Below are 13,024 nucleotides of genomic sequence, written 5' to 3' on the forward strand. Positions count from 1 at the left end.
ATAAACGTACAATTCAAATGGTGCAATTGCGGCATATTATTGACCAACGTATTCTCATGAATTTTCGTATGGAAACGTACGAAAAGTTACGTACAATTTTTTCGTGTTTTATCCTACGGATATCAAAATGACGCCAGTGCGCGTGCGTGAAAAATGGACTGAAAAATGGCTTCCATTCCTTTCATTCATAATGTAAAATGCAGCATAATGCAGCATTTTAAAGCTGTTTCGGCATTAAAGTATGTTTTGATGACATTCCTAGCGAAAAATATGCATTTTGTTCTCATATCCTCATCCTTCAGTGAATGTATACGATCTTTCGTTCGTTGGTTAGGGTTAGCTTAGGGTAAAAGGTAAGGTTAGGGTTAGAATTGGAGGAGTCTGGTATCAAACTGGCAATTTTGCGGTCGCCGGCTAAGGCTCTCTACCTCCTGAGCTAAAGCCCCTGAAGGTTATGGTCAGGTTTAGGTCTGATGATCTCTAACTACCAGCATAAAGCGCATCGTTTACGTGACTACGGCTCTGTGTAATACGTAGGACATCATACGAAATTATCGTGCTTTACTTTTCGTACTTTTTAGTACGAAAGCTGAGTGAGAGCAGCCTGTATTGACTCTCCTTTCCACGATTATGGCGTAATTGTGTATAAAGGCCTTAAGAAAGCAATTGCACCAAAACCCCATCATGCTATGCACCTCTCACCTCGGTGCGAAGGATGATGTAAATGAGCTCTGGTGCCTCATTGGCTGACAGCCCCGGGAACCCCAGGGCCCGCCCATGTGATACGGCCATGAGGCTGTGATACGGCCATGTGGTCACCGAGCCACCTCCAAATCACCGCCTTTCAACCGTTTGTACTCATATGCAAATAGTAATTAATTATTGACATTTGAAAACAACTTTAATATTGAGACAGATTTGGTTATCTTTCCCATGAACCCATGAATACTTATCTAATAATAACCTCACCTTCTTCCTACTGAAGCACAATGACACAGCATTTTTCAGCACAATTATTAAAGCAGAGCAAATACTTTCATATGAAATAGTGGAATTCCTGTGAAACAATAGTGTCACCTTCATTCGCTTACAACTGTTGTTTACTGATACAACTGCTGATGTAACATCCAGATATTTTAGTGATTCATTCCCTCAGGTCCACTCCGTCCATAACACAAGACAATAGTCAATCTTTGAACACAAGATGGAAACATATAAATCTTTTTATATCTTTTTTTTTAACTCAGGGGACAATAACATGTTCATATATACATTTTTATGGATCTTGGTCGACTGTATTCGTATTGATTTGAAAGGGGCTGTATTCATTTCTATATGGTATATTGGATTTCTAAGGAACTGTCCTGTAATGTTAAAAAGCCTGGTGGCATAGTGGTCAAACAGGACGCCCTCTAAGCTCCACCGTTTCAGTATCAGATGACCTTAAGCATCCTCCCTGTAGACATGATGCTGAATCGCTGCAGGTCTGGCTGATGCAGGTGTTTCTGGGGTGGTTGGTGTTGCCTTTGACGATAGACAAATAATATTGTAAGATTATGTATCATATAGTTTTCACTAGATGTTCACTGCTGCAGTCAGAGTGACATCTCTGTCTCTGAAATTTCTATATACAGTATAAACGCTAAGGAAAGCCCAGGGCTGAAATGTGTTCATTTCCATCTGCTGCTTTACATCATTAAAAGTGTTACATAATTATTTTTGAGTGCTAACAATTTCATTAGCCAAGTTTGTGATTCGGATTGGCCCCATCACACTCTAAAGACAATTGAGTTGAGCACGCCAGGTATTCTGTTTCTGAAATTTCTATGAACATCGCTGTGGATGGTGAACTGTCTTTTCAGTGATAATAGTGTTTGTTACTACACAAACTACACAGTGCTTTCTCTGACCTAATATGTAAAACAACTAATCTATAAATTGTGTTAAATTGGGTTTAAAAGGGGCTTTTTTCAATTATTATTTTTTCTTTTCTTTTCAAAACCAACAATCAAACATTCGCCCCCACGTCTCACTGTGATTGGTCAGCTGTGTGGAGGTGAGGAAGACATCGGGGTTTGAACTTCTCACTCTCTTGTTTAATTTGTTACACAAGTTTTTCTGTCCTGTTTCATGTAAACAATCAAGAGCAACACTATGACAACACTAGCTGCTAGCTTTCTCCCCTGCTGTGTCACTCGGGCTGCCCTAGCTCCACTGGCAATCCACCCCTTTGCCCATTTTTGGATTAGCTGGTAGTCAGGCTGTGTCATCACTGCCAAGATGGCTTCAGGGTTCAGTATCTTGCCCAAGGACACTTCTGCATGTGGACTGGAGTAGAAGGAATCGAAACCACATATCCCCCGATTGGAGGACAACTCACTCTACCTCTACCACAGCTGCCCTTAATGCCCTGAATCCCATACATTGTTACCTTAATATAGAAGAAAAGCATTAAAGAGCAAAACTTCATGTGTTGTTCTCCAAAGTTACTTATGGAAACCATTTCTGAAGCACCAAATATTAGTATTCAGCATGCATACATACAGTGTTGAGATGTAACGGTGTGCTTTCCCAAACTGATAAGGGAGATAATTGAAAATGCCTCATCCCTTTTTAAGACCATTCGGTGGCTGTGACTGGAGGGCGAAGGATGAAGGCAGGGGTATTGATGACACCCCCCCCCCCCCCTTTTTTTTTTCTGAACAGCACACAAGGCAGATCAATAGTACTTCAATAGAGAGCAATCCGATGGCTGCAGTGCTGAAATAGATAAGGGGATCACATTGCTTTGGGTTGGCAGAAAAATGTCCATTGTGGGAAAATGGCAGCAACAGTTCTCCCTGTCCAGTCGGGTGATTTTGGACATAAGGCGATAAGGTGAGGGAAGGCTGATTGGTTCACTGTTAAAATCTATGTATTAGTGAAGATACAGGCCTGGATGAATAGTATCGATTATGCTCTACTTTCTCAGCTGAGGTGCCCTTTGGCAACCAATTTGAGTTTTAGTGTTGGAATAATATTGTGCTCCTGTTGTTTGATGGTGAGTCAAGGGTTAATGGGAATATCATATGAGAAAGATAAGAACCATGGTGATGCAGTTTCCCCAAACACTTTAAATTTGACACAAACATCCACATTTGACGCTATTGTCAAAAGCTTGTTTTTTGTTTCAACCCATTTATCAATTCTAACACTAATTTTTATTCATTTTAACATGTCCTTTATTATATTTAAATGGTTCAGATCAGATCTTGAACAAATTTATATAATGAAAGTTATGAAAATGCTTTAAAAAGCTTTTCAATTAATTAATGTGATTCAGTTATTTTTTATTTAATATATTTTCTGTTGTTCAATTAAAAGCACATGCATTTAACATAACGTGAAAATAATGTCAAATTTAGTAATTATTAATTAAATGTGTTTTCTTTTTTAAGGAAAATTGGGTCTGGGTTCATACATTGAATGAATATGGTCAGTATTGTGGTAACTAGAGCAAAAGCAAATGTATCTCTGACATCTTTACAGAGTTACAGACATTTAATTGATCTCTTGAAAGAACATTCAAAAGTTTTTTTTTTTTTTTTTTTAAATATATCCACTTTGAAGGAGAAACTAACCATAAACGTTGAGTATCTTAATAATAGAGAAATGTAAATCTTTTCCATGCCCCCAACCAAGGCCAGTACCATTTTTCTTTACAAATGAATGTTGCCATCCCTTTTGACATTTTGTTGTTCTCATTTTTGCGACAAAATTTGACAATGTTGAACCACGTGTTTGTGGAGACATTTATGTGATATCTTTTTCACAGCTTGTCCTTAATTTTTTCTCAAAAACATAAATTATACCACTCTGGAATTAATGTACTGTTTCCCCAAGTGGCAGCTATTGATTAATTGAAGTGTGGAAGTGTCTTTCTAATTTTCTATGATCTATGGAGGTATTTAGGGATGTGTTTTTTAAATAGATAATTTCAGTCCAAGTCTGGCTGCCATAAAAAAACACTTTTTAGCTGCATTATAATAGTAACATATGAGAATCAGTGTTGGGTTTAATGTTCCAATCAAAATTCTGCCAGCTGACAAAGTGGTCTGACTCAGACAAAGCTTGGTTTATTGTTCAAAATGAGATTTATAGTCTCTCAGTGTCAATGCAACCTATCTCAACAGCAATTTAATCATTTTAATCTCATACTCTCAGGAAGATATTTACTGTTCACATTGTGGCAAAGCTCAAATAAATTCATATCAAAACAGTGCTGATTCACTGTCAAAGCCATATGGGGGTTTGAATAATACCAAAGAGAATATTAGCATTGGATCCAGTAAACTGTTTTGTTTTATTTTATCCTTGTTCATATGTTTAAATTACTATTATCTGTGTTTCTATTTCTGACTTTCTTTTTTCTTGCTGGGAAACTTATTCCTAGATTGTCTTTATTGATTTAGATCTAAAATTATCCTTCAGAATTTCCATGCTGATCCTTTTACATCGATGAGTGCATAGTAGGATGATACAGCTGTTCAGAATAACAGCCTTATATTAATAAACTCAATCACCCTTTTTGAAGGGCTGATCAAATGCAAAACAATGTGTCAACACTAACATTATCAACAGAACGTGAAGAAGCTGTGTTGGGGGTATGCCAAAGAAGTTTATGTTTTGTTATGTAGAAATATCTGCTAAATCATGATGCTAATCAGCTAGTCACGGCACATCCCTGTCTTGTACTTCCACTTGAGTCTCTGTTGAGGTGTAGCTCAAGCGCATGTTGACATACAGTATATACAGATAGTCATTAGATGGAACCGGAAAACAAACACATATGATTAGTTGAAGCTTCACCGCATCCCTGGAGAGCTGGAAAAGGTTGAGACAGGCCCATCTCTGATAGTGTGTCACAGCCGTCACACAGCGAGTGAACACTGCATTAGACATTGCACCAGTTACAGTTATAGTCTGTCATAGACATCATGTACTGTACAAGCTGTATTTATACTTCCAGGAAAGGTTCTCTTCACTTTTTCATGGACAGCCCTTCATGACAACTATTGCACATGAATGATGAATTTGATAATTACTTTATATTTTTGGGCCGTCTCATTCGCAAAGAAACACATATATGAGCTGACAAACCTAATAACTGTTAAGAGCCCTGTGAAGCAATTGCATGCACATACACACATAAGCCACACACCCAGGCGAGGCCCGGTTGTGATAGGCCGGATTAGTGTCAGCGATTTACTCTGATTAACCCTCCCATACTTAGAGTGTGTGTGTGTGTGTGTGTGTGTGTGTGTGTGTGTATGTACCTTTGGCTGAATATTACCTGTGTGCATTCTGTGTTATGTGGAGTTTGTGTGGGTGCTGATTCCTGATTATGAGTTCTCCCTGCTGTGTTTTTTATATCAATGGTTAACATTGACGTTTCCACCAAAGAGATTCTTTCTAAACTTATGGGAAAAGACGTCTCACCTTATTTTTTACCTGGCTGAGGGAACATGCCATCAGCATGTCAGCGTTAGAAGCATCCATTCAACCAACCGTACTTATATAGGGTCTTCATTTTAAGTAGGTCTTGGACAAGTATAGTTCACAAGTATAGTTCACAAGTTCACAACATAACATTGCTCGATGATGCTATGCTACATATATGACATCATAATGTTTTTACTGAGGAAAACTCGAGACCCAGCAGCTTGGCAAACCTTTTACTTAAATATATATTGTTTATTTGCAGGTAGATCACATTGCATTGTTTGTGTATACTATGTAAGTCCCCAAACAGCTTTTACCGAATGTAAAATAGCAAACATAAACTAGCTGCATCAGTCCTAACGGTGCTGTTGACAAGCCAGTAACGTTATATAGTAGCCTATCATAAATTACATTGCGAGCAAGAATAGAATAAACTAAATTAAATGATAATCCAAATTAATCTTATGCACTTCAAATATCTATGACAAAAAAATAGCCAAAAATACTTTCAGTTTTCTTTTGACTAAAATAAAATACGATTAATGCCAAGACTTTTAGTCACTGTACATTTAGATTAGCGCTAACAATATACAGTATAGTGGTTGCACACGCTACTAATTTCCTGTCAGTGCAGGTATTTCTCTAGAATGTTTATGAAATGTATTGAAAACACTGAGAATGCTAATTAAGACTAGTAACAGTAGATGGCTGATGGGAAAAGGCTTTAACTTCCCAAAGGTCCAAAGATCCTTTGAAGTGAGCTATGAAACACCACTTCTTTCTTCTCTCTCTCTCTCTCTCTCTCTCAACTTGATGTAATCATAATGTGTGGATCCTCCCTCCTACACACATGCAAACACAGGTTGAATTCACTAACGTGGCTTAGTCAGACAGGGACCTCATAAAAGACTAAGGAGATCCGGTCCCTAATAAGAGGCTTCAAGGACATTCTGCATTATGGACGTTGTTTTGATAAAGCTGCTGCTTACGCATGAAGGCAGTCATACTGCCAGTAGATTTTGTTCTGTAACTTTATTTTGTGTGAATGACCTCCAGAAAGACAACTGCAAACAATTAATAACTGAATAGTAGCAGCTCTACCTTCAACAATTAGAAAGGTCCTTCATAAAAATGTTTCATTCCATCAGAAAAACGATTTAAATTGTTTTGGGGAGTGTTATCTCCATGTCATTGTCTGGCGTAGATGTGGTAGAGGTGAGAGATAGCCCGGGGGCGGCTTTGAGTGATTAAAGATTCATATTTGATGGTGGAGCCAATTTGCTCCAGAGACTGGGGGAACATGCCTTTCCATGGCTGTTTCCCTAGCAACCTCTCCATCTCTGGAGTGGAATGACACTGGGAAGAGATGGAAAGTTAAAGAGGCTGTGAGAACTTTATCGATATACTGTATCATGACTGAGGGTAGAGAAGGCTTTGGCTGGTGGAAGATCACAACCTCAAGGAAGCATTGTTTTGGTTGGCTGGAATGAGATGTTGGTTTCGGAAGTGATGACGATCTAGAACTGGAAGTTACTGGTGAATTTACTGCGTGAGCACCACTGTACTTCATACTGTGATATTTCCCTATTAATAGTCTGCGATTCAGAAATACTGATTTCATTCTAAGGTTTCAGACACCGTATTATGTTTCTGCTCACTCTGATTCCCTCAGAAGTGCCCGCAGCCTCATGAGCAACGCCCCTTGGTGAGGTAGTATGTATAATTCGACTGACCAATAGTGCAACTTAATCAGTCAGTTACTTACTTACTTACTCAACCACAGAGCCACTTATAGGGCTGGCCCTCTACAGTCCAGCCAAGAACTACTCTTCATTAGTAATACATCAATGTATTAGCCCATGCCCAAACATGTCCAGGTGTTTTGACAGATTCAATGTGGAATTAGTTAAGGTCGCGATGTTGAAAATATGACTGTTGTTCCAAACAGGGTCTGGATTTTGGGCCAGAGATGTGCAAGTGCCTCTTATGAAGGAAACAGAGGTGTTTCATCTTCTGCAGTGATCTTGCACAATTGTAAGGGGTCTCATAGAGAGGGTATAGGGCCATTACACCTCCACTCCATCTTCGGTGTTATGGTTTTCTAGTAAACTTATGTCTTGCTGTTGGACAGTCACTGTCATGCTTGTGAGCTCAGCTAAATGCAAAAATGATTTATATCTAAAGATCTGACCTTTTGCGCTACAAATAAAGGTCAACCAATCACATTGTGTGATGAGTTGTGCCTATGTTTATATGTATGTATGTATGTATGTATGTATGTATGTATGTATGTATGTATGTTATGTATGTATGTTATGTATTGTAGTCCGAACCAAGATGGCTTTATTACTCCCTCGACGTTGTGTGTCTTGCACAGTCAAAAATCGTACATTTACCTAGATATTTTCCCTTTCTGTTGCACAAGGTAAGAATAACAAAATCAAGATTATGACGCATACTGTGCTATGACTCTACAAAACCCCTGAAATACAAATTGGAACAGTTCAAGAAGGCAAGATGTACTAATTAATTACTACTCTTAGCCCTCGAGTATTAAATATTAAATGTTTGGTCAGTGATTTGTGAATTCTGAATGTCTAAAGATCGGTTTGTGACAGTTGTTGGAAGTTTTTCAAAACATTGTTCTTGTTGGAAAATGTTGCAGCACTCTTGACATCTTATATGAATATGTGGTGTGGTTATATTGCATAACACAATAATACAAATTTCCCACCTATATATATATATATATATATATATATATATATACATACAACCATTCTCATGTGGCAATTATTCTGACATATTTTATTAGCAGGGAGATCTGTTGCATCAATCCAAGTGCTCTTTATTTGTCCTAAAACTGAAGGTTCAAGGTTCAAAGACTTTATTATCATATGCACAGTAAAGAAATGTGTTTGTGACACAGTGAAACAAATCTTTTTAAGGGATTGCACAGAAAAGGAAACTCCACTGGTTATGGTGAGAGTGCCTTTGTATCCCAGCTGAGTATAAGAAAATATTTGGTTTGACGCCTGCTTCTGATTATTCTTCCCTTTGTCATTTTCGGTAAAATAGACAATACAATACAAAATACAATACAATACACAAACAATAACAGTAATCCTGCTTTTGTCCACTAACCTGTAATGTTTGTCGTATTGTACACATTTCTATACCCACACCATGAAAGGACAGAATCAACAAGAATACAATATTTCATGTTTATGCTGCCATTGTTGCTTCCACTTCCCGCCGCCAATCACCTCCTGCCTCTGAACGATTCTTCCTGTGTCAATTTCTCTGCCTGTCTTCTATACTGGATGGCAAGAAAGAAACATTTTCATCACAGAGAAGCTCGGCTAGATTGCCTTGAAGAATCGATTGAGTAGAGTGGCACCAGAAGTTATGGGGAAGCTGGGAGCGTTTTTCCCCAGTGCCAGGATACCGTGTCGGCATCAAATTGTCATATAATTCTTCTGCACTTCTCCAGATTGCATGAGGTTGCTGTTTTTATTTAGTTCCAAGTGGTTTCATGAGTAAAATACTCTGACTAGTTTTGTGGAGAATCCAGGTGGGCACATCATGACAAAAAGGTCCTTGGTAATCACCTCACAATCAATATTTAGCTTATATATTTGTTCCACCTTACACTTCTGGAAAATAATTTTTGGAGAAAAGTTTAAGATCAATTATTTGAGTGGTCATTGTGTGGGGAAAAAAGTAACTGTTATTTAAACAAAATCATCAATACCGCCCTCAGATTTCTCTTCAAATTTACATTTAATATTGTTATGTTACCTTTTTATAAAAACTGCTTACTCTAATGATTCTTTGAATCAATGTGATGAAGGGAACTTTCTGACCTAGTGGTGCTGCCAAATGATTAAACATTTTGCTCAGATTAATCACAGGGTAGCTGTGGATAAATCACAATTAATCACTATTCGTGAATATATATGAAAAAATTCCCATTTTCTCTGTATAATTTTGTGCAAATGGAAAGATAAACGACAGGCCTCTACAAATATGGATGCGCCGATACCAATTTTCCAGACCAAGTACACATACATAAATGTCAGTACTTGCAGATACCGAGTACTGAGTACTTAATAATACCATTACAGCCCTAACAACTTTGAAAATGACTTTCAACAAAGAATTCAACATTGTGTTTTGCAGTAGGGATATTTATAATTACCTGTTTAACATTGCTGTCAGTTACATACTTAAAAGATATCCATCCATCCATTGTCTACCGCTTATCCTGTATTCAGGGTCAGGGAGCCGATCTATCATTGGGCGAAGGCGGTACACTCTAGACAGGTCGCCAGTCTATCACAGGGCTGACATGTAGAGACAAGCAACCATTCACTCTCACACCAACGGGCAATTTAGAATCATCAATGAACCTATCCCCATCCTGCATGTCTTTGGACTGTGGGAGGAAGCCGGAGAACCCAGAGAGAACCCACGCGTACGAGGGGAGAACATGCAAACTCCACACAGAAGGAACCCGAACCCAACCCGTGACCCTCTCGCTGTGAGGCGACAGTGCTACCCACTACACCACCGTGCAGCCCACTTAAAAGATATATTTAATATAAAAAAGCGAAAAAAAGAGACTCCCAGCTTGTCACTTAAAGGAGAATAGTGCTGGTCCATCTTAAAGGTCAGCCCTGTTCCTGAGCTGGAGCAGCCAGAGTTGTTGCTAACTTCATGGCTAACTCCCTTCACTTTAATCATCAGCTGGAACTTAGCTTGTGTCTAGTTCTAGCATTTATTCACTGACAAATAAACTGCACACACTACACTGCTACATTCACTCTCTCTCTCTCTCTCTCTCTCTCTCTCTCTCTCTCTCTCTCTCTCTCTCTCTCTCTCTCTCTCTCTCTCCACCAGACACTCTTGTGACGCAGTAGTGGCTTTGTTCATCAGGTTTTCTTGCAGCTGGGCGTCTTATGAGGATCAATGGTGATGGTATAGATTGTTCCATCTTTGTTTTTTGTACTCGAACGTCCCATCCTGAGAGCCAAAAGCTAATTTGAATGTGTATGAATAATATTTTAAACCCTGTTTCTGTTTCAGGGGATGTACTAATAAAGCTTCAGAAAACAGTGACATTTACTTAGCAGCAGATTATTAAGCTTGGTTCGACTTTCAACCATGGATCCTCATCATCCTCCTGGTTGAGATTCATTGGCTGTTACAGCACTGATTTTAATTTCGCTGTATAACAGTGTCCTGACCTACGGTGTGACACAGCACTTCAGTTCTCTCACCTTGTAACAGCAGGAGAAACTGTGTGTGTGTGTGTGTGTTTGTGTGTGTGCGTGTGTGTGTGTGTGTGTGTGTGTGTGTGTGTGTGTGTGTGTGTGTGTGTGTGTGTGTGTGTGTGTGTGTGTGATTTAGCGATATGTTTTTTCAAGCCAAGTTCACAGAGTCTCACTCTTGGGACACCATAACCTTTCTAAACACCTGCTGACAACAACACATGCAGATAATATTTATCTATCTCGTACAAGTACAGTAATGCTTTTGTGAGTACCATAAGTTCACACTGTGGATTCTGCAAACACACGTCATTATAATGGCATCTGAGGAGCTGTCAGTTCCCCTTTCGCTAGCCCACAACTGAACCGAAGTGGAAAGGCCATTTACAGTCAGTCGACTCCTTTCTTTCCCCCTCTCTGCACATCGTCTTGTCATGTGCTTTCTAGTAAAGCACTCTCCAGTGCCTGAAGGCAGTGAGTGGGCGGAAGAGTTTCAATTCACAAAGTTCACGAGTGTCACTGGCTCCCAACGGTAAGTTTGTTGCTAGTATTTGTTTCAGTGTCAAGTTGTAGATTTCATTCAGAATAATTCCCATCCAAAAGATGGAAAAGTTACCTTGCACGAGTTCTGTATACTTTAGACAGGTTAGTTTCATCTCAGCTAACTGTGAACACAAATACATATGAAGTAGTAGAAGTTATTTCTTCTATTTCAGTTTCTACAGCTGTCAGTTTGCTGACTCACATCTGGAGCATTTCCAGGGCTAGGATTGACATGACATACTCGTGGTTGAATCAAAAATGTTTGGCACCAAGAGAGACAGTGTACAGTAGGGGTGCAAATGATCCAACATTGGCAAAAGTATTATTGGCATATTATTGGAGGAGATGGAGAGGGCCCCAAATCAAATCCTGATTAGGGCCCCATGAAGGTTTAGGCCGGCCCTGCATTTGTGCCTTTTCTTTTCTATGTCATTGGAAGCTGAGGCTCATGGGCACTGTAGTATTCAGAGACCTGCCAAGCTGACAGGAAAACATACATCGAGGACAACATTTTTTAAATATGTATGAGAATTAACTGTAAAAGCAGAAGATCCTCAGAATATGCAACTGTGAATGAAAGTAATTCCACAGTGTTGAATAAAGAGGCCACATAGTGACAGCTAATAAAATGCAAATGCAAGAACCTCTAATTAATTGTATTCATTATTATTAGTATGCAATCATTTTCCTTTAGTATCATAAACACTGCAAACATTTGGATTCAAAGTAAATTAAACAGAATCAGATTAAAATTTCATAGCCACGGAAACTAATTTTGCTGCGTCATGAGCCAGTTAAGATGACATATAAATCTTTGGTGATGATGAAACCTCTCCACTAGGCTACATGAACCTGAGTGAGCCTACGGTGGTGTACACGCTAATGCTAATCCAACTCTGCTGAAAGTGCAGCGTCATCATGGACAACTCCCCTGTAATCTCTATGAGAAGTTCACCAGCCTAACCCTCCCCATGTGGCCAAAAGCAAGGATGTATATCTGATAATACTGATATTTCAGTATTATGTCACATTGAATTTCCTTCCTAAAGAAAAATAACCAAGAAGTGGTGCTTGCTAGAGTCTTTTTTTCACTACGCAACGAGAACATCTAATCATAGACTGTGATGGGCGACATTGAAGAAGAACTTTATCAGGTAAAAACATGGCTAATGTTTGCTCTACTTTAAAGCATGAACTCCTTTTGTGAAAAGTAAGTGCACACTATGTCTTTGATATGTGGTGATTGTAGTGTTGGAGTAAGTGGACTGCAGGCTAGCTTTGTGTGTTGTAGTCCCAGCTACAGCAGTTACAGAAAATCTTACTCAGTGTTAGATTTGAATAAATCCTGCTACATTAATCCTCAGTGCTAAGGGCACCAGTGAGCTTGTAGAATCATCTTTTGTGTTTGTTGCTCTCTGGGTTAAGTCGTTTTGTTATTGTAGCAACAGGAGGAACAACTTTCAGGATATTTTTCAGAGCAAAACTGCCATCTTACAATAGAGCTGAGACATGGGAGGAACAAATCTGAACATGGCCAACATTCATAAACTAAATTCACTTTATTGTTTGGATGCTGTACATCTATCATTAATGCAAATAGCTGTGCAGGTTGACTTCACTTGACTAAGGAAGACACAGGAGACAGGGAGAGAGAGAGAGGGAGGCATCCTTCCAAAGTGACTCATTGTGTCATGTAATATTGAAGCAGCTCTTGAATAATGCAAAGC

The 13,024-nt window shown here is 38.9% G+C and overlaps 1 protein-coding gene across 1 annotated transcript in view; it reads left to right on the forward strand.

The window, feature by feature from the left end:
• The window catches only part of map1ab (microtubule-associated protein 1Ab), a 66,688-nt gene that overhangs the window by 3,456 nt on the left and 50,208 nt on the right, over positions 1-13,024 (forward strand). The gene's annotated exons all lie outside the window — the stretch shown is intronic.

This window comes from Eutrigla gurnardus (genome assembly GCF_963514095.1).
Source record: "Eutrigla gurnardus genome assembly, chromosome: 9".
Lineage (NCBI taxonomy): Eukaryota > Metazoa > Chordata > Actinopteri > Perciformes > Triglidae > Eutrigla > Eutrigla gurnardus.